The 26,593-nt window shown below is 41.1% G+C and overlaps 1 protein-coding gene across 11 annotated transcripts in view; it reads left to right on the forward strand.

Moving 5' to 3' along the window:
- LOC140371470 (receptor-type tyrosine-protein phosphatase delta-like) overlaps positions 1-26,593 on the forward strand; it is a 517,665-nt gene that overhangs the window by 115,152 nt on the left and 375,920 nt on the right. For all 11 annotated transcript variants that reach the window (XM_072458636.1, XM_072458627.1, XM_072458628.1 and 8 more), the window contains exon 3: positions 22,591-22,614. The gene's annotated coding sequence lies outside the window, so the exon portion shown is untranslated. The remainder of the gene's footprint in view (positions 1-22,590; positions 22,615-26,593) is intronic.

Genomic DNA, 26,593 nt, shown 5'->3' on the forward strand with positions numbered 1-26,593 from the left:
CAGTTCAATTAGGCTTTGTCTATGGGGGTAAACAGGAACACAATCTTTGCTATTGGTCCTGCCATTAGTCAGATCCAGCCATTAGTCAGATCCAGCCATTAGTCAGATCCAGCAATTAGTCAGATCCAGCCTGACACGAGCCAACTAACAATTATGCTACATAACCATCACATGTTGAATAAATATTTAAATATATATTGTTGTGTATGTTGTCTTGATATGTTTTTAATCTACCATTTGGACATTGAAATACCAAAATGTCGGAAGACCACAAACTCACTTGTTTGTTGGAAGAATGTATACTGTTTTTTTTTTCTTAACACTAGTGCTCACTATTCGAAGGGAAATATTAAATGTTGGGAGAAATTGTAGTTGCCAAGAGGTCCACCATTTCATGTGGTGTGGGTATAATAACCCAAATGTCATATTCTAAATTGTTGTACTTGCGTTTGTGGTATTGTGGTTGTAGAAGTTCCCACAATACTTAACGAATTGCAAAGAATACTTTTAATCAAGTCATTTTTTTACCAATAACTCTACTATAATGATGTAATGCAATGCAATAAAAAACTAAAAATGTATACACTTTTATAGTCTTTGGAAGTAAAACCAATAATCTTTTCTGTGGTTCCAGCAATTAGTCAGTACCATCTTGCGTCTTGCACGCGTGAGTCACATGCATTGGCTTCACAGCAAGTTCCAAGAACACGCGTGTACAGACATCAAGCAGGATGTGATAGTGCATTCGATTTGCAGGCAAAGTAGACGTAATCGTATGCAGCATTACAGCGTTAAAATGAAAGCATAAATTACCAAGTCAACCATTAAAGTGTTTAAACAGCTATTTATACGCATTTTTGGACACATAAAGTTTGTCAAGCAACTCAACAATGTGTCTGGATGTCAGGCTAACTTACATTAAGTGCAGAGAGTGGCAGTGTAATGATAGACTGCAGTGGTTTATCAAATTAACTTATAATGGGCTTCAAATATAGATTGTATTGGAGGGAAAATACAGGAAAAGTTGTTGAATGTTTACTTATCCAACTTCTGCAACAGCTACAAACTACTCCTGAAAAACTACTAGTACTACTACTATTGATCCCCTTTGAAGTATTGCCGTTCATGAGCAAAAAAAAAAGCCGGGAAATGACTATAAAAACATGTGTTAATAGCAAATATACAACTATTTATATAAAGTTTTTCAAGATTCATACATTCATGAAACTGCTTCCGGTTGTATGACAAATCCAAAATGGCACCAAGGGATTACTTTGTTACCGATGAGCGCAATAACATTTCTAAACATGACTTAAGGCGACAACAAATGCATATAGAGCCCCCGAGCAGGCGCAGTGCAGGCTAATCTTCACCTCGCACACAGTTTCACAAATGTGTGGGGTTGATTTCTGCTCGGTGGATCTGCCCCTCAGGTCTGTGGAAGCTGGTGTAACTTGTAAAATGTTAGCAGGCCCATAAAGGAAGGTTACGGAAATGAAGTAGGCCTCATAGGATTTTGAGAGGTTTTGCCCATTGACTAAAGCAAAGATAGACTCAATGATAGAGCAATAGTGTCATTTAATCGTTGTGGTGGTTGTAGAAGATACCACGGTTAAAGGCACAGTTTGTAACTTTCTGGATTAGGACATTTACTTGCATAATTCCATAGAAATAGATTAAGAAAGTTAAATCCATACTTGGTGGAATATTATGGCTAAAGGAACAACTTTTCCATTAAAAAAGGGAAGAGAAGGCTCCTCAAGGCCAAGAACAAGTCGGGTTTGTGGAGATGCAAGCCCACTCACTGCAAGGAAAGAGTTTTTAATGCATTTTTAGGGCAATAGAGCCATGACATTTTTTGGCTGAAAAGTTGCGTACTGAGCAATTAAAATGGCAATCCATACATCTGCTGGTGATAAAAGAATAAACACGGACTGGCCTCCTGCTGGTGCCAGAGTCAGGACTAAACATGGACCGGCCTCCTGCTGGTGCCAGAGTCAGGACTAAATATGGACCGGCCTCCTGCTGGTGCCAGAGTCAGGACTAAATATGGACCAGCCTCCTGCTGGTGCCAGAGTCAGGACTAAACATGGACCAGCCTCCTGCTGGTGCCAGAGTCAGGACTAAATATGGACCGGCCTCCTGCTGGTGCCAGAGTCAGGACTAAACATGGACCAGCCTCCTGCTGGTGCCAGAGTCAGGACTAAACATGGACCGGCCTCCTGCTGGTGCCAGAGTCAGGACTAAATATGGACCGGCCTCCTGCTGGTGCCAGAGTCAGGACTAAACATGGACCGGCCTCCTGCTGGTGCCAGAGTCAGGACTAAACATGGACCGGCCTCCTGCTGGTGCCAGAGTCAGGACTAAACATGGACCGGCCTCCTGCTGGTGCCAGAGTCAGGACTAAACATGGACCGGCCTCCTGCTGGTGCCAGAGTCAGGACTAAATATGGACCGGCCTCCTGCTGGTGCCAGAGTCAGGACTAAATATGGACCAGCCTCCTGCTGGTGCCAGAGTCAGGACTAAACATGGACCAGCCTCCTGCTGGTGCCAGAGTCAGGACTAAATATGGACCGGCCTCCTGCTGGTGCCAGAGTCAGGACTAAACATGGACCAGCCTCCTGCTGGTGCCAGAGTCAGGACTAAACATGGACCGGCCTCCTGCTGGTGCCAGAGTCAGGACTAAATATGGACCGGCCTCCTGCTGGTGCCAGAGTCAGGACTAAACATGGACCGGCCTCCTGCTGGTGCCAGAGTCAGGACTAAACATGGACCGGCCTCCTGCTGGTGCCAGAGTCAGGACTAAATATGGACCGGCCTCCTGCTGGTGCCAGAGTCAGGACTAAATATGGACCAGCCTCCTGCTGGTGCCAGAGTCAGGACTAAACATGGACCGGCCTCCTGCTGGTGCCAGAGTCAGGACTAAATATGGACCGGCCTCCTGCTGGTGCCAGAGTCAGGACTAAACATGGACCAGCCTCCTGCTGGTGCCAGAGTCAGGACTAAACATGGACCGGCCTCCTGCTGGTGCCAGAGTCAGGACTAAATATGGACCGGCCTCCTGCTGGTGCCAGAGTCAGGACTAAACATGGACCGGCCTCCTGCTGGTGCCAGAGTCAGGACTAAACATGGACCGGCCTCCTGCTGGTGCCAGAGTCAGGACTAAACATGGACCGGCCTCCTGCTGGTGCGAGAGTCAGGACTAAACATTGACCGGCCTCCTGCTGGTGCCAGAGTCAGGACTAAACATGGACCGGCCTCCTGCTGGTGCCAGAGTCAGGACTAAACATGGACCGGCCTCCTGCTGGTGCCAGAGTCAGGACTAAACATGGACCGGCCTCCTGCTGGTGCCAGAGTCAGGACTAAACATGGACCGGCCTCCTGCTGGTGCCAGAGTCAGGACTAAATATGGACCGGCCTCCTGCTGGTGCCAGAGTCAGGACTAAACATGGACCGGCCTCCTGCTGGTGCCAGAGTCAGGACTAAACAAGGACCGGCCTCCTGCTGGTGCCAGAGTCAGGACTAAACATGGACCGGCCTCCTGCTGGTGCCAGAGTCAGGACTAAATATGGACCGGCCTCCTGCTGGTGCCAGAGTCAGGACTAAACATGGACCGGCCTCCTGCTGGTGCCAGAGTCAGGACTAAATATGGACCGGCCTCCTGCTGGTGCCAGAGTCAGGACTAAACATGGACCGGCCTCCTGCTGGTGCCAGAGTCAGGACTAAACATGGACCGGCCTCCTGCTGGTGCCAGAGTCAGGACTAAACATGGACCGGCCTCCTGCTGGTGCCAGAGTCAGGACTAAACATGGACCGGCCTCCTGCTGGTGCCAGAGTCAGGACTAAACATGGACCGGCCTCCTGCTGGTGCCAGAGTCAGGACTAAACATGGACCGGCCTCCTGCTGGTGCCAGAGTCAGGACTAAACATGGACCGGCCTCCTGCTGGTGCCAGAGTCAGGACTAAACATGGACCGGCCTCCTGCTGGTGCCAGAGTCAGGACTAAACATGGACCGGCCTCCTGCTGGTGCCAGAGTCAGGACTAAACATGGACCGGCCTCCTGCTGGTGCCAGAGTCAGGACTAAACATGGACCGGCCTCCTGCTGGTGCCAGAGTCAGGGCTAAACATGGACCGGCCTCCTGCTGGTGCCAGAGTCAGGACTAAACATGGACCGGCCTCCTGCTGGTGCCAGAGTCAGGACTAAACATGGAGAATCTGTGTTTCAGTTTTATGCAGCTAAAATCCGGAACAGTCTTCCTGAAGATGTGAGACAGGCCTTTACTCTGACAATGTTCAAATCTAAGCTAAAGTTTTATTTAGCTGTGTTTGTGACTGAAAGGATTTTCTTTGCACTCTTCTCTTTTAAGTCTTAAACTGTTTTGTGATTTCTGTCATGTCTTTGTGATTTGAATGCATTTTCCCTGTTGTGTGAAGCACTTTGAATTGCTTTGTGTATGAAATGTGCTCCACAAATAAACTTGCCTTGCCAGTGTCCATCACATCACACAGCTGGAGCGTCTTGGCACAAAGTGCTTCTTGGTGGATTATGCAGTGCATTTTAACAGCTTCACCGTCGCTCCTTTTTTACCTCATCACACGCCATTCCTTTGCGCTCGCCCCTCGTGGCTGGAGCTCCGTCGGTTGTTTGCCGCAGAGCTTGTCTCATCATGTCAAGCAGCTCCTCCGTACAGCAAAAAAATTATCATCTAGTCCGCGCAAAAAGATGAACAGCTGAGCGGTGTCCGTGGCATCTGTGCTCTCGTCGCATGCTATCGAGTTGAAATCAAAAGCACACGCTAAGCTGAAGTTTCAAGTTAGCCTCAAGTCCAGAAGTCCTCAAGTCACCGCTCCACTGTATTTCTGCATAAGTTCAAGTTGTTGAGATCCTACACACATTATCTCTGTGACTGTTTTATGAAATCGCCATCTGAGAATGGTTTAGCGACTTTCATAGCTTGCTGATGTAGCGTTTTACTGTATTTTGTTAGCGCGTGAAAAAACAGTTGTTGGGCTTGTAAGCTAGTTGCCATTAGCTTGACTTTGTGTGTTCGTTCATCAGCGGTGTGTGACGTGTAGCTCTGATGTTTGGTCTCATAGTGCTGTCGAACATCTTACATTAAAACATTACAAATCAAACAGACGCACTGCCCATTCATTTTTTTTGGCGCCGATAGAGAAGCCACTGTTTCCGTGGCTCCATCTAGTGTTGAAACTGAGAAGTGGAGCTCCATATTCATGTTATATTCTGCTGTGGACTGCAGTTTGGACACTCCTGCTATAGGAATTATTGCTGTTATTGCTGTTAATTATTATTCCTGCTATATTATTATTAGTATTATCTTGTCTTATGCTAGCTGTTTTTTTAATTTTATTTCATTTTTATTTTATTTTTATCTTTATTTATTTTTCCCCTCCATTCCTTATTAGGAAAAGAGAGATTTTGTCTATAGGAGTTTTGTTTATAAGAGTTCTTGTATCAACTATAAGTTTTCTGTCCTTTTCCTCTGTATCTACCTGCGTTGCAACAATTAAATTTCCCCATATGTGGACAATAAAGGAATATCTTATCTTATAGAAAATATACGCATTATAATATTTGACATATCTCTCACTTCTAAATAGTAAAAGTATAATAATAATAGTTGAAAATGTCTCAATGCTGAAGTATTTCAGGATATTTTAAGAACTTTTCTACAGCACACTACCGTTTAAGCTCTCATTATAGCTCAATATAATATAAATCATACAAAAAAGTTATTCTGTACCAATTAAAATCTTTCCTCATTAAACTGTATCACATTTCTGCCTCTCATTTTTCCAAGTCTGGGTCTACAGTCAGCATGCCCCTCACACTCACCCACGGCTCCGTCTGTAAACTGTTTTGGAGTGCAATCCAGCCGACTGTGCTAATCCATTTGTTTAAATACAACTGACATGTTCATTAAGCCGCTAAGCCACCCACAGTCACATTTCCTTGTCTCTTTCTCTCACAATCCCCCTTCTCCCAAAATCTGCTTTTGTCTTATGCCACATTAAGTCCATTATTTGTGTTCTTGCCCACTATTAAAGAAGAAATATGGTGCTTTTGTCTGCTATAGTTATAATCTATAACATATCTGTATAAATAATATGTTTAGATATTACATTCATATACATTTTAATTTCACAATGCAATACTGACTCAGTAAAAAGACAAATCTGATGACTTCCTGTTGGAAACTGTAGCTCTGATTTCTGCCCTCTCCTTTATGGTACATCTAACAAGCAGTGCAATTAAATTCTACAAGTATGACTATGACAAAATTACAATTAAAATATGAGAACAACGTAAGAGCAGTGGGAGAAAAAGGGAATTTTCAGAGCCATGGGGTATTAAATGCAAGAGATTAAAGAACACTGGAACAAACATGGATAAATTACTCTGAAAACATCTTAAAAGTAAATTTAGCACATGTCTCCTTTGAGTAAAAAGTAAAGTACTGTAAAGGGTGAACCATATTTTGTTTCCTTCAACCCTGAAAACTCCATATATCCTTCATTTTCTTTTAAAATGACAAATCAATAATAACAATTTCACGTTTGACAAAGACAAATTGCCGTCACATTCCTTATTTTCGTTCCTTCTGAATATAATATCTTTTTTCACCATCTTATTGCCTCTCTGCCTGTCCTTTTGCTGCGCTCGTGCCAACTTGGCGCATTAGCCCCGGCCCCCGCTCTGACGCTGGCACGGCTCCACTTCCACTGCACCGCGAGAGCCTTGATCCCGGCCGATCCCAGTATTACACGACCACCTGGAAGCAGCGCCACACCTGGACCCAGCTTAGCGGCGCAGTGTCCCCCCACCGCAAACGACCCCTGCCTCAGTCTATATGGCACGCGTGAGATTAGTCCTTGTTGGTGTACGGCAGGTAACCTTTATCAAAATCACACATCATCTCATGCTGCAAACCTTGTCTTTATTGGCGGAACAAAATATGCACGAAGGAGGTGTGAGATTGCAACTCCTACAGAAATAGCTGCGATTGTCAACAGCAGAACCACCAGAAAAGTGACTCAATCCAATAAGATAAGATAATCTTTTATCGTCCACACATGGGGAAATTTCATTGTTGCAACGCAGTAGATAAAGAGGAAAAGAACAGATAATTTATAGGAAGTTTAAAAAAACAATAGAAGAACTCTTATAAACAAAAACTCTTATAAACAAAAACTCCCATTTCCCAACAAGGGATGGAGGGAAAAATAAATAAAAAAAATCAAAATCAAAATTAAAATTAAAATTAAAATTAAAATTAAAATTAAAATTAAAATTAAAATTAAAATTAAAATTAAAATTAAAATTAAAATTAAAATTAAAATTAAAATTAAAATTAAAATTAAAATTAAAATTAAAATTAAATAAACAGTAGATACATGGTTATGAAAATGTAATAATGTATGTGTTTGTTCTGTTTTTTTTTTTGTTTGGTTAATATTCATGGATTTGCATCACAATTGATAGAGAATTCACCCTTGAACAACATATTTGGGTTTGAAATAAAATAATAAAAATATCTTCTTCCACCGTCTTTTCCCTTATTCCATTCCCTATCTTGCCGTGTATTTTCTCCTTTTTGCTTCTTTCTTGTGCACTCAACAGTAAAAACCTGATGTGTCCTTGGCCATGTATTTTCATTACGGTACAATCATCCTGTTGTACAAAACCAATCATCATGACCCCATGTCTGATAATTTCATTCGCCCTGATCAACTTGACCATTTATTTCTTATATTTTTCTCAAGGCTTAACCTGTGTTTCCTTATCTCCTGCACTTAACTGTGACTGGGAATCCATTTTCTGTATCACTCTGATAAATCTGCCCTCATATTCGCTCTGCCAGACTACCTCACTGGATTATAAGCACATAACATTGTTTGCCCACCGCCATCGTTTCCAATTTTTATGTGAATGTAGACGGAATGAAACTAAGTGAGTTACTTGGTCTTTTCTTGATGGCCAGTTATTGCTTTTACATGGGCTTTAATGGGCTTTAAAGTTCTGTTATTGTAGGAAATAAGTAGTGTGGCTAGACACGAGACATGTACCGTTGATGCGAAGTGGAAGACAGTAAATATAAGCCTATTTCAAAGTAATATTATTTTGTTTATTTACTGAGTTCCTTCTCTTTTCAGCTTTCAGCTTCTGTTGTCCAGAAAAACCTCTTTCACCTGCTTCTAGCGCTGTCAACGCAATTGCCAATTCAAAACTTAATATTATATTGTTTGAATGGGCAAAAGTCCTCAAACAACAAGTTGAAACAAATAAATAAGTACATTTTTTGGTGTATTTGTTGTGTCCTTGGGCTGGACACTGCTCTCCTCGCTTATGGATTTGCTCATTAGTCTGAGTGATATGAGGTGATTGATGAGACCAGTGGCACAGATTGGCAGCCATGTTACAACACCAGGGCAGGGCAAGGTTGACTTCTCTGACCATTGGTATCTTGAGTATAATCCTTATTGTAACGTAGTTGTTTTTATATTGCATACTATCTCACTGAAGGGCATCAACTTCAGACATCCAACTGTACAACAATCCTGCAGTATCTCGGCCAGTCCTCCAAAATCACAGTAATGGATCCTCAGCACTGAAAAACACGCCCCGAGATACGAACGCTGATTGAACACAGATGGTTGGCGGTGATAGTGAGAGTGAGGGGAAGAGACAACATCAGGAACAACACACAAAAGGTCAAATGAGAGGCGAGATGCGAAGAAGAAAAATACAATGACGTGCGCACAGTAAATGAGGCTGCAAGTGTGGCTGGGTAAACAGTGCAGAGAATGTGTGCTAATTACTAGTCCTATGGGTGGTAGCTAGTGGGAAAGATGCACTGTTCTTTTGTGTGCGTATGCAATCAATCAATGGCCTCCATTAGACTATTAGGCGCTACCAGGTCCCGATGGAGCGCTCCAGGGCCTTTTGCTGCTGTAGTGTTTAGATTCCTGATTGCTGTGGGAGAAGGCTTGTTGAAAAAGTGATGGAGTTCTTTGAGTTTTTTATGGAAAATTGGAGGTAAAAAATAATTGCACACCATTTTAACACATCTTTAATCCAGCCAATGCCGGATGTCAGCTCTCTGAAGCAGGTCAGGGCCTGGTTAGTGCTTGGATGGGAGCCAGCTGGGACACCAGGTGCCACAATGGGGCGCTAGAGGGAATGTCATGTCCTTAGGCAAGACACTTCACCCACATTGCCTAGAGGGGGGAAATACCGCTATATACCGGTAAATACACTGTAATAACAATGATGATACTAATACAATTATTGTAACGTGTACTTTTACAAACAGAATGGTCATTTCTTATATTATTTCTCTCAGTTTTAGTAGATTTTGACCATGTTTTAATAGTTTTCCCTGCATCATTATTTTGAGTTGAATTTTGACAGAGTTTTGTGTTACATTTGAGGCTCAAGTGCTCAGAACATTTCAGTTCGCACCTATCACCTATCCCCGCCCACAGTTCTATACCTAAATGTCCTTCTTTCCGTAGCCAGTTTTGAAATGCTGCTATGAAATAAAAGAAATATTGACTTGCAGTTGAGTGTAATTAAAGTTTGTCCTGTTATGGAAAGCTGTGTGGTTGACCCATCTTTCAGTGCAACTAGGGCACCCTCCTCCATATCAGTAGGAGTAGCCTTCTGTGTCTGTTTTTGTGAAACAAAGATAACCACACAGGTTTAAAATAATTTTGCTCCAACGAGAGCAGTGTTTGTTCCATTTATAGAACCCCAGCCTCCCACTCAATCTATATTCATATATTCATCTTTATGATAAATACACCCAATTTAATAAAAGAATTCTTTTCAAGTGCTGCATATTGCCTGTTTATTCGGCTCTTCATCACAAGTCCTCGTCCATATCCCCCCCAAGTTTTTTCAATCCCACAATGCCCTTTTCCCAGAACTGCCATAGCCGCCCTGTAGATCCAATAACGCTGCGTTTACTAAGCAAACATGCAGGAAAACCACTCTGGCCGCAGACCCCCCATCTTCATATTCAATATTCACACCAATTCACTGACCCTTCAGAAGTCCCTGAAATGGGAAACCATAATGCTGGTGTTATTTTCACTCTAGCTTTTATCTTGGGTTTTATATAAGCAACCAGGTTACATAGAGCCCACCATTTGAGTGCTGCCTATTATCCATAAGAGAGTCATAGATCTATAGAGGGTGAGAATGAGAACAGGGAATTGGAAGGAATGGTAAATGAATGTGAAGAGGAGGAGGTGGTGGTGGTGCAAAGAAGACGGCTAATCTTGGAAAGACAGTCGGCTCGGTCAGATGGAAGGTGCTGTAATAACTTCATGCATGTTTTAGAGTGGAGGTAATGTGAATTATGTGCCCGGAGGAGATAAGGGCCACTATGGGGGAATCAAATACCTCTACTCCATGTAAAGATATTGTGTTTGATACTAAAAAGGAATTGCAGGTTGTAAAAAAAATGAAACGCTTTGTTATCAGTAAGTCAAACCGAGCAATCTCCCACGTTGAACCTATCTTGCAATGTTGATGAACGTATAGGTCAAGGGTAAAAACAAAGGATCACATCTGACACCACAAAGACAAACGGCACGAAAACGTCGTCTTTTCTGTCAAAATATAACAAAAAACACTTGAAATTGAACCAGGACGCTTTTAGTTAAGGGGTAAATGCCTTACTCAATGAGCCATATCTCACCATATTAATATCAAGAAATAGATAAATCATAAATACAGACTTTTATTGACCCCTTGTGGCTTGATTTAATCCTATAAACAAGCAATCTACCCTTTCAAATAACGGTCGTAGTTCTTGCTTGCTACTTCTACAGTCTTTGTTGTTTTTCCAAATCATTCTGCACAGTACTGTATATGCCCAGAGGAGGTTGGCGCCACCTTAGAGACTTCATATAATACCTGCACACCATTTATACACAATGAAATCCTCTCTAGATGTTTGATAGCCCAGAAACAATTGCTAGTTGGCGTCTTATCGTGACAAAGATGCATATTTAGATGTACGGCATGCTCACAGAAGATAAACGCACCCGCTCTTTGCCCGTACAGCTCCGTCCTTCACTATCTCTTTGTGGTGCATGCTCGCCTCAAAGGGGAAAATATCCGACGTCAGCGCGGAAATATTTTGTGGAACAGATGGCATCGGAATGATTGAAACCACCTACAATGGTTCGCACAACTTTCTCTTTTCATCCCTTTCCGATATTTTCGCCATCACCGCTTTTCCAAATGTGGACACAGCTTGGAAGCAGCAGCATCACAGTAACCCCTCCCAACACTCGTTTGCCAAAGACAGGCTCTGGTCTCTGTGGAAGCCCCCCTGGCGCTACACAAAGTCAGCCAAGAGGAGAAGAGAGAGAGGAGGAAGAAGAAAGATGGCTAAAATAGAAGCCGTACATCATCGGTTACAGGACACCTCTCATAGTGCCGTTAATGACGTACTAGCTTATCTAACCACTTTGGTGTACTCATGGTGAAAGAGGGTGGAATTCACTGCTCTAGTGTACCTGAATACTGTCTGTTTAGTCCTGAGAAGATCTGATTAAAGAAGGCTGCTAAAAGACATTAAAATAATGTGCTCTACCTCAAATATTTGTCGAGGTAGAGCTTGATTTTACAGTGTTTTGCAGTAATATTTTGTGCAATGTATTCTTCCAAATCCAACCACGACAGGGACAGTATTTGATGGATTGCCATGATATTGACTAAATATCCTCATCTGAATAAGTCAAAAACAGATTGTGCTTTTCTTCTTTTTTTTGGCAATATCACCCCATAAGTTTAACTTTTTCAGAACTCAAAACTTCTACAACTTTCCTGTTGCACCCGCCTGAATCCCTGTGGCCCCACCTTGCTTTGTCGCACCTCCCAAGCGCCGGCGTAAAGCTGCTGATGTGTCGAGCATCACTCCATGTAAATGAGATAGTTAGCAGATCAAAAGGCATGGAGAGGAATTTTTAATCGCGGGAGAAGGTGTTGATTAGCGTCAGCGAAAGAGAGACGCTAAGCAACATTCACACAGCCTAGATTCACGCCCTCTGAGCCAAGTGCAGAAGTTGTTTTTAGGTGCAAGAAGACAAAGGCAAAATGTCTCTGTGGTTTACTCCGGCACAGGCAGTTCTTGGAGGTGGTGTGTCTCGGTATCAAAGTGCATATGGATTTACCCCCGGGAGATCTTCATTAATGCATAATACATAGCCCCACATTTCCGACTATAACAGCAATAACGCCTGCGCTCAGAGGACATAAAGGGGAGATCAGGTGTAGGGAGAAGTGATTACAGGGCATAAACACGCCAACTGATCCGCCTTTATTGTGAAAGGTAACTGACATAAAGATGACAGGACCAAAGATCGCCTGAAGAGGTTCCAGCAACAATGCTATGCTAAGCCATACGGGTTGAAAAGGGTGTTCGAATGCACAATATTTCCTTTCATTTGATGGGTAATTAGGTTAGTCAATATTACAGCAACAATTTCCATTGGAACCACTGCTACTACCGCATGTTGCCATCGAAGTATCGAGGACGTGGCACATTTTGTAAATGCGCTAGCGACGGCTTACTGTGTTTTGATTCCATTTGGATTCCAACTTGTCACTGCAATCGTTCCTTAAGAATAAATGGCCGTAGTCTCATTCGGATACGGAACACTGGAGCGCAAGCTATCTTCATATATTACTATTATTTAAGTTTTTTTACATTTATTGAACCAGGAAAGTTTCATTTAGATTTCAGTTACAAACCCTTGATCCCATTTCCCAACCTTTCAGCATTAATTTAAACTTGACATATTGGATTTATTTCCTATTCGTTTCTAAACCTTTTGTAAATACATTAAAATATTGGTGGTGGTGAAAATGATATTCCCATGTTATTAGTGTTATTAGTCGTCATAGTAGTAATAGAAGTCTTCTTGTTCATCACACATTATCAGGAGACACAAAGGTAATATCTTATTTGCTACGTTAAAAAAAAAGACCTGCCCAACAGTTTGATTCCTCCCATCAGAATTAAGCAAAGTGCCGAGCCACAAAGGTTGAGAATGCGTGTTAAGTGACGATGAAGAGCTGCTTTGTTTTGTCTATGAGCAATTGATGTTAGCAGTGGATATTCATTATTATAATAGTGCTCTATTCTCTGCCACTATAATGTATGTAATTGGGGAGTTAATTACGTTCTAGTTTGACACTAAGCAATGTGTGTAGCATTTTAATTAGACCTCAATGGGATTGAGCTTTTTGGTTATGTAACACTCGTCATTTATCTTTTGTAGCTGAAGCCGAGGCGCAGGCAGCTGTCTCCAGAACTAGGACTCAGTAGCATCAAACAAATAAGACATCCAGAGATAAAGTGTTTCCAGATTGGCGTATATCTGCGGCTTTTCAATGGTCATTTGAAGGAGTACTTGGATATTTCTTTTCCATCTTCAGAGCGCTCCCCAGACGCTTCCCTCTCACACACACGCAGATGGCAGCGAGGTCAAAGCACTTCAATGTATTTTTGAAAAGAAGCTGGCATTGGTAATATTGAAAGGCGCTCATGAACTTAACCGTGCTTAACACTAGGGTCCCATGTATAAAACTTCTCAAATTCTAGCATTTGTTTGGTAACCATGGGACAGATTACGTACTTGACGTGTATTAGTTGGCGTATTTCCAGTGAATGTTTGTTAGTCTGCTTGTATTTGCTGACCAATGACTGTTTTATGGTTTGATTTTCTAACTTTATGTTTGTAAAATCAACAATTTTGCTAAGCCCTGCGAGGGAACTGCTGTTGTAATTTTGTGTTAGTTAGTTAGTTTACCGTATTTTCCGGACTATAAGTCGCACCGAAGTGTAAGTCGCACCAGCCAAAAAATGCATAATAGAGAAGAAAAAACACATATATAAGTCGCACTGGAGAATGAAATGCGGTATATAAGTATAAGTCGCGCCCCAGCCAAAACTATGAAAAAAGGTTATAGTCCGGAAAATACGGTAGTCAGTATTATAAACATTTAACATCAATGGAGATCAATTCGCTGAGCTTTTTTGTTTCACATGCATCACTGAAATACACAACTGTTACATTCAATTACAGGAGTTTTAATTGCAAAAAAATAAAAAATAAAAAGTCTCTCCTTTCCACAGATCTTAACTGTAACTTTGTTGGCACCTGCTTGTTTCCATGGATACAGATATGTCCCACAGTATTACGCAAAGCAAGAAACTCTTCATCGAGACAAGCAGGAATTACATTTTCAATTTAATTTCAACATATTATAACAACAAAATTCCTCTCGAGGACCTGGTTCATTACCGTCATCAGAATGGCAGGTGCAGTACTGGAAGGTCAAAAGGTCAGTTTTAATGATGAGGGCTGCATGTAGCGGGGAAGCGACCGTGTTGTCCTGCAAGTTAAAACAGGCCGCGCTTCTGCTGATCCATCCGTGCCGGGGTAATGACTGCACCTGCACCTCGTACGGGCGCACAATTAAAAAGCAATAAGTGTATCCTGCTGCAGCATTGTTTACTCATTACCAATAATTAGCTGTTGAGTGCTTACAGTTTACAGCCCCAGCATATAGTTGAGTGCATCCTACAACCATAATTGCCCGTCTAAGCAAGCATAAACCTGTTTTTTTTTACATTTGGAAACATTATATTTGCCACTGAACAGTTTTCTCATTTGTTTAATAGTTCTTTGTGTTTTGTACTTTTCCTCATCACATTTTTTGTATTTGTGACTAGTTTATATTGTCATAAAAGACAGCGGTAGTAGTTTAGCAGTGGTAACAGCAACATTATAGTACACATTTGGAGACATTTTTACACAGTAGTAGCAGTAACTTTAACAGTATTGTAGTATTAGTATAAAGTAGTTGTTGTTGTAGTATTGTAGTTGTAATATCCCAACCCAACCCAGCAATGGCACAGTGATATCCACTTTGTTTCTTCTTTCCTCCCACATCCATAAACAGTTGCACGGGCAGTACAATACGTGCATAGTTTGTCACGTTTTTACAGTTTTGAGCCTGGAATGAAAACTTCACTTTTGCTAAAGGAACCCGCTCCAACCTTGCTCCTTGATTGCGGCGGCGGACATACGACTGCCTGTAGGGCCTTCCCTCTGCCCGCTCGAGTGGTCGAAATGAGGGGCCAGAACAAGTGCTTCAAGGCTCTGCTTTTTCACTCTTTCATAAGATTTCTTTCATCTCCTTGGGCTCCATCCGACCTTCACTATTATCACCTCCACCGCCACTTAAGCTAGAGAACTCATAGTGGGCAATTCAGTTCTCTAGTGCCCATTATGTACCCTGTAGTGAATTTCACTGGTCTAAATTACCACAATTTAGTTTTGAATATTTGCTAAAAGACACTTAAAATAAAATCTTTGACTAAAAGTTCTAACCTGTATGCCACGTCAGAAACTTTCATTTAGGCATTTACTTAAACACGAATACTAGTCAAATCTATGCGTACAACCGCTGTTTGTGAAAACCTTACCCCATTCAAAATATGTCATTATTTCATTTGAATTGTGCTATTGCTATTGCTATATCATATATTCAAATTCAAATCCATTTGCCTGAAACCCATGAATAGGTTGAATTCACAGGAATTGAATTACAGGGGCCTGTATTACCCTATGGAAAACGTACGGTTTTTCAAAGAAATATCGAGACTTAAATGAGCCATACATTTTGAACCCGATCATTATATGTTAGTGCCACAAAATTGAGACATCAATCACACAGTATGGCATAAAGTCCTTTCAACTGACAGCCATCACGTCACAGGGTTTAAATAATGGCACCACTTTCTGAAGCTATTGTTAAAAATATATATATAGACAGAAAAAGATGAATTTTTTTGTTCCTGTTATTTTCCCCCACAATGATAGGCCCAGTATATAGAGATATTAACTATAAAACAGATTAAAAACAGCAATCTGACAGTTCCCCAAATCCTGACATTATATAGAGATTTTAGAGGGTTTTTGATGTCACCTCTTACTACTACTTTCACCACCTACTACTACTTACTACTAATATAAGTTGACAACAAAAAAAAACATACAATACATGCAATATTGGCTGAAAATACTCTTTATCCAAACCAACCTCCCATTTCCCAATCACCAACCATGTAATTGACTCTTGTTTAACCCAGGAACAATTTTAGCACGAGTTCAAACGTTGCGGGGACTGACGGGAACAGAGCAGCGGCTCGACGCTTCTGTTTCAGCGAAAGGGAGAGACAGCTGGGACAGGACGCGAACATCTGGCCGGGCGCTCCACGCTTGTCACGCCTGAGGAATCCCTTTTTAAAACTGGCCCACACCGACTCCTGACAAGGCTGATGAAGTTTTCTGTAGCTGCTCTCACCAGGCTGTCATTCACCAATTTACACCTCAACTTGCAAGGAGAAAAAAAACACAGACGCAGAGAATGAAAAAATAAAAATGATTTAAAAAACTGCACTATCTTTTGATACGGAGGCAATCTGGCAGTGGGAGCGACTTGGGTAAACTTTGTGATACTTGTGCAGGCAGTGAGAGCCGGAGCCATCTGTAGCCTCTGCCGACATTTCTTTAGTCTTTGTTGAAGTTGGAAAAGGGCGGGTTTTTGTCAGCTCAGATGGTGTGAAATTCATCTTGACTCCCAGTGAAGCAAGAAGTTCTCATAGACGTAAAGGTGAAGGGTAGCAGTACTGCATAGCTACACACAGATAGTTCCATCTAGCACCGCAATAGCCATACTATCCAAATGTAGATGTATTGTTATGGGGAAAAGTAGTGGATGTGTCGGGAAGAATGTTTATGAGAATATTTACTGGCTGCCCTGCATTCAAATGTTGTATTTTGAAAGGTATTATGTTTCATGGCCCAATCAGAGTACGTTATTCTGTGTAATTGAGTTGACACCACCATCTTACTCTATTTCAGAACGATGTATTTGGGCTTTAAAACCTCAGCCATGGACAACATGAATGGATACCTTTGAGACCTACATCTACGGCAGGGAAAAATAGATGATAGGACTGGACAGACACCATAACTGACATACAGAAAATGGAAAAATAAATGAATAAATAACATACGAACTCAGCTTGGAAATTGACACATTTTACAGAAGCTGGACTAAATGGGACTTTTATTTTGGACCCTATTTTGCCTTAACCTTTCTTTTCATGGGATGCCCTATTTTATCTAGATTGTTATTTTCAATTTGACCCAACTTGTTTTTCTCTGGCCCTCTCTTGTTTTTATATTTATATTATGGTGTGAATTATAGGATTTAATTATAGGATTAAAACCGAAACATCGTTGTTGTGCTGTTTGTAATGTATTTAAGGAAAGAAAAACTAAAAACACATGTACTATCACTACAAGGGCTGTGTTTTCTTACTAATTCCGTGCAGTTTGAAGCCTAAATTGTGTGATCGAGTACCACAATATATTCCTTTGATTTGTAGGAAAGTAACTGCACTGGAATACATTTATTTCTTTTTTTTCTCTGTTTTGTGCATTAAGTTGCTTCCCAACGCTGACTTGCTGGCTTATACTTTGGTCAATGAAAAAAAAAGCTACAGCTATATCACTACCGAGTATTTTGAGTGGTCAGTGTAATGCCTCATTTGAGTGATTCATCATAGTAAAAGTTGACAATAAATCTACTCAAAAGTCCACAATACTTACTTGAGTAGCAGCATCTCGTTGCTGCCCGTCACTCCCGACACGTCAGCGCTCTTCCCTCTCCTCATCCTCCTCTCCTTCACACCTCTTTCTATATCTAGGTCTTTTTAGCCGCTAGCTGGAGTGGAGCCATCCCCAGCCATTTTGTGCCATTATATGCCTCTGTGCAAAAACAGCTGCTCCTATTCCACGCTGGTGAGTAGGTTAAACGGTGACACGAGGAACCGGGCCCGTTTTTTGTTACGCTCCAAATGGACCGACAATACATGCCGGTCCCTCCCGGCTGCTTTCCAGAACCAATCCTTTTGATTTCCAATTAGTGGCGGTGCAGTCTTGCAGCCAAATGAACTTTCTCTCTACGCTGCTAGTGAATTGTGGTTATTTTAAAAAAAAAAAGGCAAGTTATTCCAAAATATGCTAAGTCTGCATAAAAAAATCATCAATGCATAAAGAGCAGAGGAAGCACCAGTGGGGAGAAGCGTTCTGAAATCAGAGTAAACTATTTGGGTTAACTGTCCAGGGCGTATTCCACCTAAGGCTCATAGTTGCTGTAAATGGGTCAAAGCTTGATTTGGAATTCCGTTATAAAAGTACATTTTAAGTTGGCGCAGTCAAAATTTAATTATTTGTAAGCGCCGAAAATCAAGAGGAAGCACTCGATGAGAGACGCAAGCTCAAATATATGTCCACCACATGTGGGTTAACAGCTTTTTAAATGTTATCACAGTAAATAGCATAGCAGCATAATGACTCTGAGCGGGATAATGGGGCTTTTATTTTGATATATTCAGAACGTTGTTGTTGTAATGGATTGAAATATACATTATGGGTCAGTGCTGTGAGAGGCGAGCCCCCTCACAGTACTGACAGGACACACTACATGTTTTAACATCTTATTTTCAGCAATAATTATATTAATGTTGAACGCCATACTGGGAAAATTCAAGATAATCATATTTGTGGATTGTATAATATTTGAGGACATGATTTACTTTTGTATTTTGGACTTATTTTCTTATTTGATTCACATATTATTATTATTCTAGTAACAAGAGCAGTTGCCATTTATGTATTATATGTATTGGTACTTTGTGATACAAGTGAAGTAATAGTTTAGTCGAACTGATGGTTTACAAGTGTCAATCCTTATTTTTGACCAATTATGCTTGTATAATGGTTTTGAAATAATCTATCAAAATGATCAAAATATACTCATGCAAATACTAATGCCTAATCAATTAGTTATTAGTATAAATTAGTCCTAGACAATGACATTTCTACATCCAGTTTTTAACACCAAACACGTTGATGTTTCCTTAAAAATGATGCACTTTCTGTAGTAGAAATATTGTGACTGTTCTGTGATGACTAAGAAGAGTCAAGAGCATTTGCTTCAAAGACAGTCTCCCTGGGGAAAGCTGATGCCCTTGTCCCAAAAGCTGCACCCGTCTCAGAGGAGCAAATACAGCCGGCCAAAGATCCTCCAAGGACACCACACTGTCTCTTTAAGTTTGATCTAAGTCGCCTGGACAAGGATAAAACAGCACATTTGTTTCTGTTGGTTCCTATTAGCATCTTTTGTGGTGAAAGGACAACTCCATGAATGTGTTGAGAGGTGCAAATTCATTCAAGGAGTGCTTTTAAGATGTGTTGTTTAAAAAAATACTTCTGGAATAGGGAACAAGCAGTAGAAAATGAATGAATGAATGAAAGGGCCTCACTAAATCCAGCACTTAACAACAGATTAGTTTGTCTCATCTTCTTCAAACATCTGTTCCACTTCTATTACGATCTCCTCAAATAGAAAAATACACACACAATCAAAGTAATACAAAAGCCGTGAAGACGAACCCTCCCTCAAAAAATTCTCCACAGTGCACCTTTAAACTGTGCTGCATAACAGAATTATACACCGTAGTAATCCTTTTGCCAACAGAAAGTCTTCCTTTTCTTAGTCTTGGTCAGAGATGGTCAAATGTTTACCACCCTGTCTCACAAACGCTTTGGTAATTTCCCAAAGCTGACCACTCCAAACATCCCCAAATCCCTCTTGTCAATAAGAAAAAGACAACATAAGAAAGAGGCCTCCGCTCTCCTTAGCCCTTGTCAAAAGTTTTCATATTGTTGTGCCTTCTCCATAGCATAACTAAGACCCTGAAAGGAGCTTATCTGCTTAAACCAGGAGGGCGAGAGAGGGTGAAAAAGTCTCTTCTCCTCCATCTTTTTGCTGCTTCAGAGAATGGGTTTATTGAAGTCACCAGGGCTTTGGTTTTTCCCTCTAGAATTGCTCTGGACCATCCTCGCCAGTCTAATCCACTTATGCCCACGCCGCCTCTACTAGTTTTTGATTGGCCAACCTTCTAAATTTGCACTGCAGGATTGTGAAGAAATCAATACTCCTCACTGCACTGCAAAAAAAAAAGTGCGCTATTAAAAAGAATAAATGTGATTAGATGGGGAGAAATACAGGCCGTTTGAGCACACAAGCTTTAGTGTGAATTGCTAGCGTTCAGGACTGGTTAAATGGTTGCAGTTTGCACGATTCTGTTTGGACAAAATTTAATTCTAACTACTGCTTCACAAGTATAAACTGGAAACACATTTTTGCAACATTAACTGGAGTTATTCTGGGTAATAGGCCTTTTAGTTGTACAATAAAAGACATAATACTATCCTATTGTTAAAGGACTTAGATTTAAGATTATCTAAGAAACTAGTAAAACACAACTATCAAATGTCTTTCAAATGTAGCTCAGTAGTTCCTATGTTTGTAATGATTAAAAAATGGACAAAATAAAACTATTTTGTTGGCTTTTGATGAGTAAAACATCTGAGTGGGACTGAACCTGGAACCAAACCTGACTCGATCATCACTAGACCAGACCAGAATTAAACAAGGACCAGAACATGACCAAACAAATTCATTCAAACATATAATCTATGTGTAAAATGAGCTCATTTTAGTTCTTATTTGGACTTGGCTTAGTCCCAAGTCTCCATCAGGACAAGTAGGAACTCACACCATTGCCAAATCATATGCTTATCATACACTATCAGAGGCGTAGCTACCCAACAGAACCCCCCCAGGCTCATCACTGTAATCAAGTTTCATTGACAGGTCTCTTTATTTACTGAATAAATACTATACTTTGACCGCAGTAGGTGGGACGACATCAGTAAGTGCATTTTCTTTGACGTACTGTCTTCAATCGTGTTTTCTGCAACTGCAATAACTAACTGTGGCATTATTGTTGCAAAGCAGAAAAAAAAAAAACATTAGTACGCTTATCATTTTCTTTAAGTTCAAGGCAAAGAGAAGAAGGGGCTGAGTCTGTCTGGAAAGCCACTTGTGATGTTTCGCCCGGGGCCCCCAAGACACCCTCGCGAATCCCACTGTTCACTATCAGATGAATTGGCAAACTCTTGCAGCGCCAACACAGCCAATGCTAATGTCAGCGAAACCCCAGGTGTTTTGGAAAGGCTCTTGAAGTCATTCCCCTCCCCTTCTCCCTTGGGTCCAATTTTCCCGCCGTGAATCTTCAAGGTGCTCGCAGCTGAGATCTCTGTTTAGCGACAACAGCGACGGCGAGGCAGGGGGGAGGACTTTGTGTCACACAGAAACGGTAATGAACGTCCCGGAGATTGAACCGTGCGCCGCGCCCAACCACCTCTCCCTCTACGTCGCACTGAAAATGCATTTGTCCTCACGCTCAACACAGATACAGTAACGTTCGCTCTACCCGTCCCGGATGTCCCCCTTTGGGAATTGGGGGCTCGGAAGAAAATGTAAATTAATTCAGAGGACAGACATCAATGGTGATAAATCATATTACGGAAAAAATGCAGCTCGGGAAGTGCACTGTAAGCAACGGGAGTGCAAAATTAGTCATGATCCGGCTGGTTCTTCTGCACAACATTGCCTTTTTTGTCAGTCCGCCGCATTCACTTGTTTTATCGCGCATTTACAAGAAAGCAAAACTGTGGTTTAGAGGTGCACCGCCGATGAGGGACCCATTTCAATTTAAGAAGTGTGCGGTGATAGAAACTAAGTAAATATTTCTTCAGTTACCAAGGAAGTGGTAAATGGGTAGTGGAAAGATTGTGGTATGAGCTACTGCAAAAGCGTGACTATGTTTTGTGTTGGCTTGATTTTGAAATGCTAATCTAGTGGTTGCTAAGACGTCGCACTGATACAACTGAGGCGATGCTCAAAAGTTATTTTGCAGTTTTTTAAAGCTGGGGTACCTGATATTTAAATCTATCTGACTCCCTAGCTTTCACAAAGCTTTTGTAGTCACAGACACTAGTTTCCAGGTAATTGCATGGTTTTAGAACAGCTTATTTAGATGGCAAAGTGAAGATGGAGTGGACCATCCAAATGCAGCCAATCAGAGCACAGCTTTTGGCTCTTGACAGAAAATAATACCAAAAAAGCAGCTTCAGTTTCACTTAAAGGGTCCACAGAAACAAAAATAAAAGCTGAATGTGCATTGGATTTGAACGAAAGCATAAATATATTTACGCTGCAAGTTAAAAAAAAGAATATATATATATATATATATATATACTATATATATATTTTTGCACCATCAAAATAGAAAAACACTGACAAATATTGATGCTACTGGTGCAAACTTGGGATCCTCCTGGGAGACTCTCTCAGACACTTCCAGATGAATAAATGATGGCCTGGTCTTGACGCGGACTATTCTTAACCTCAATTCCGTACAATGCTTGGAACACCATAATTTCTCAGAGCACCGGTGACAGCCAGTGCCTACACCGAACTTTAGCACTCAGTACATTGTAATTTGCTAACGTTGCTTTTTTCTCTCTCTCCCTCTCTTTTTTCCTTGCTTACAGATGTGACCCGTGATTCCACACTAGGTAAGGCTTTGTCTCATTTTTCAGAGCGGTTTGAGTCATACGTCTTGGGCAGTGAATGCATAAATTTGAAAACAGTAGCCGTTGATGTAGTATGCATGATGTGGTATGCAATGCAGTGCAATCCTCTCCCAAGGCACTATTCCACGTATATTTGGATTCAGATTGGTCTTCCGCTGTCGTGTTCCTTCAATTTGAATTTTACTGAAATGAGAATAAAGGCAGTTGCTAGAATATACTGGTATAAACATGCATATGGAAGTGCCTTTTCCCAGGGAAAGAACTTGTTTGCCCTGTATTCTAAGCTGTTCAGCTCCATGCAGGAAGTTTGCTGTGTTTGTGCCATTAGTTCATGTTTTTAGTAATGATTATAGATCAGTTTTGAAAAAAAAAAAAAAAATGCAGTTGGGTGACACTTTTTTATTCTCATGTTTTTTATTAAAAACAGATATCTCTTGTTTGGCATCTTTCCTGCCAACCCCAAAATGTGTACAATATATTCATGTTCACTGTATGACCACTGTTGTTTACAAAACATATTGGATGCTAATGCTAATGTTCCAATTTTCTTCGATTGCATTTGGAGACTGTAGGGCAACAGTGTAGTGCATTGTAACAATGTATTACACTGAAAGTTACATTCCATTAAATACACCTTAAAAATTGGCTCTAAAAGAATGTAGCAACATTTTTGGAAAGGATTTTTTAAGCTTTTGGCACAAACATATTTGTTATACTCTGCCACTGAGACCATAAAGTACAAGAGGCATAATTGGCCAAAGGAGTTTGGCACACGTGCTGCACTTGAACTCTGGCAAAGCCAAAGCAAAAATGACCAAGGCTCTCCATGGAAACAAGTTCTGTTCTGTATTTAGTGCGACTGATCCTAAGGACAGTAAGCGAGGGATAGAAAGGTTAAGTGGAGCTGTTGAACCCCTGAGCAGCACCTGTGGCTCCGAGCATCTGTCCAGTTCATTCAGTCTCTCATAACTGGGACAAAAGTGTCAGGAAATACTGTCCAATTTAACTTTCTGACCATATCAAGTCTCTGCACTGTGTTATATTTGTAGTATTTTGGGCTAAAGTAGAAATTGGATTGAAATAAATAGTTGAGCTATTCTCAAAATATAGTACACAGCTTTGTACTATACAAGTTTAACTTTCTCCTTTTTATGTTTAATGTTTGCAGGTCTGTTGATTTTACCCTGTAGCATTTTGAGATTGGCTTTCAATTGTAAATGTAAAATCCATGATTACTTTGTTATTATTATTACTTGTCTGACAAAAAAAGTGGTATTTATTAATTCCCTTTTCAGTTTAAGTTTGTGTTTCTCACCTCCAGGTAATGTTAGGCCAAACATTAGCTAAATAATACTTCATGTTCAAGTTCAAGCTAAATTATTATGTTGCAGAAGAAGTGAAAAAAATCCTGGATCTTCATCATAATCAAAATGACTGGTTTTATATGAGTTCTTTGATCACCAAATGCTGAGAAATGTTAGCAGCACAAGGAAATCCTGCATCCAAAACCTTGAAGTAGCTTTTCTTGGCTACTTCCTTGTGTACTTGCAGTCAGCTGTGGACTTCCCCATCTTGGACAGTGTTTGGGAGTCCGTCATCTCATTGTGTAATTGAAAACCCAGCGCCATTCCTCGACACTATCGCCGCTTTGCTGCCCAGCGGAGCATCTGCAGGCAGTTCTGGTCAGCCTCTCCAGCTCCGAGGCAAGCCCTGCCTGACTGCTCGGAAACAGCAAACCCCTGGCTGGCTGAGAATAATAAGTACCCAGGGGAGACGGCCAGATGGACATTTACTGTGAGCCTAGCTGGAGAGGCAGAAATCTGTCAAACATCACACAGGCAGCAGTGGGGAAGCGGAGCAGGTTCACGTGCGCTGTGTCAGATAAGACCGCTGTTCGTTGTCGAGACTAAAAGCCCGCCATATCACGTCACCGCGAATGCATTTTACAGCATTGAAGGTCACAAGTTTGGTAAAGATTCAAGTGATTGGGACTGATTTTAATGGGATGCTATTGAAGAAGGGCAATAACAAGAGTAACATCAATACAACTGACAGGTGAATGAATTAAATATGATTATGAAGTTACATAGGGGAATCTGGGTGGGATATACTGTTTTTACACGATGTTGCACTCAAAATTCAGATGTTACAAGCAAGTAAAATAGGCAAAATTATAATAGAATATAAATGATGTCAAAAGGTGTGTGTGTGTGTGTGATATGGCAAAAATCTGATCACAATTTGCCAGGATTTCTGCACGTTTAGTCTTTTGCAAAAGATGGAAATAATGTAATGGACTTCCTCTGAGAGATCACACTGTACTGTGATTGGTTAAATCCAGCTGCCACTCTCTCAGAGCTTTACGAATCTGACCAATAGGAGAAGTGGCTAGAGAAAAGTGTCTGCGAGAGCAAAGAGCTGCATTAAACAATGAACCAGTAAATCACAAAATTACAATTTACAAAACAAAGGCGACTCACTATAACAAAGGCGACTCAATAAAACGGAGGCGACTCACTAAAATAAAGGCGACTCACTAAAATAAAGGCGACTCACTTAAACAAAGGCGACTCACTAAAACAGAGGCGACTCACAAAAATAAAGGCGACTCATTAAAACAGAGGCGACTCACTAAAATAAAGGCGACTCACTAAAACAGAGGCGACTCACTAAAATAAAGGCGACTCACTATAACAAAGGCGACTCACTAAAATAAAGGCGACTCACTATAACAAAGGCGACTCACTATAACAGAGGCGACTCAAAAATAAAGGCGACTCATTAAAACAGAGGCGACTCACAAAAATAAAGGCGACTCATTAAAACAGAGGCGACTCACTAAAATAAAGGCGACTCATTAAAACAGAGGCGACTCACAAAAATAAAGGCGACTCATTAAAACAGAGGCGACTCACTAAAATAAAGGCGACTCACTAAAACAGAGGCGACTCACTAAAATAAAGGCGACTCACTATAACAAAGGCGACTCACTAAAATAAAGGCGACTCACTATAACAAAGGCGACTCACTAAAATAAAGGCGACTCACTATAACAAAGGCGACTCACTAAAATAAAGGCGACTCACTATAACAAAGGCGACTCACTAAAATAAAGGCGACTCACTAAAACAGAGGCAACTCAATAAAACAAAGGCGACTCACTAAAATAAAGGCGACTCACAAAAACAGAGGCGACTCACTAAAATAAAGGCGACTCACTATAACAAAGGCGACTCACAAAAATAAAGGCGACTCATTAAAACAGAGGCGACTCACTAAAACAGAGGCGACTCACTAAAATAAAGGCGACTCACTAAACAAAGGCGACTCACTAAAATAAAGGCGACTCACTATAACAAAGGCGACTCACTAAAATAAAGGCGACTCACTATAACAAAGGCGACTCACTAAAATAAAGGCGACTCACTATAACAAAGGCGACTCACTAAAATAAAGGCGACTCACTAAAACAGAGGCAACTCAATAAAACAAAGGCGACTCACTAAAATAAAGGCGACTCACAAAAACAGAGGCGACTCACTAAAATAAAGGCGACTCACTATAACAAAGGCGACTCACTAAAATAAAGGCGACTCACTATAACAAAGGCGACTCACTAAAATAAAGGCGACTCACTATAACAAAGGCGACTCACTATAACAAAGGCGACTCACTAAAATAAAGGCGACTCACTAAAACAAAGGCGACTCACTAAAATAAAGGCGACTCATTAAAACAGAGGCGACTCACTAAAATAAAGGCGACTCATTAAAACAGAGGCGACTCACTAAAACAGAGGCGACTCACAAAAACAAAGGCGACTCACAAAAACAAAGGCGACTCACAAAAACAAAGGCGACTCACTAAACTCACTAAAACAAAGGAGACTCACTAAAACAGAGGCGACTCACAAAAACAAAGGCGACTCACTAAAATAAAGGCGACTCACTAAAACAGAGGC

This window comes from Eucyclogobius newberryi, unplaced genomic scaffold (assembly GCF_026437365.1).
Source record: "Eucyclogobius newberryi isolate DKJ021-1_F unplaced genomic scaffold, fEucNew1.0.hap1 SCAF_22, whole genome shotgun sequence".
Taxonomy (NCBI): Eukaryota; Metazoa; Chordata; class Actinopteri; order Gobiiformes; family Gobiidae; genus Eucyclogobius; species Eucyclogobius newberryi.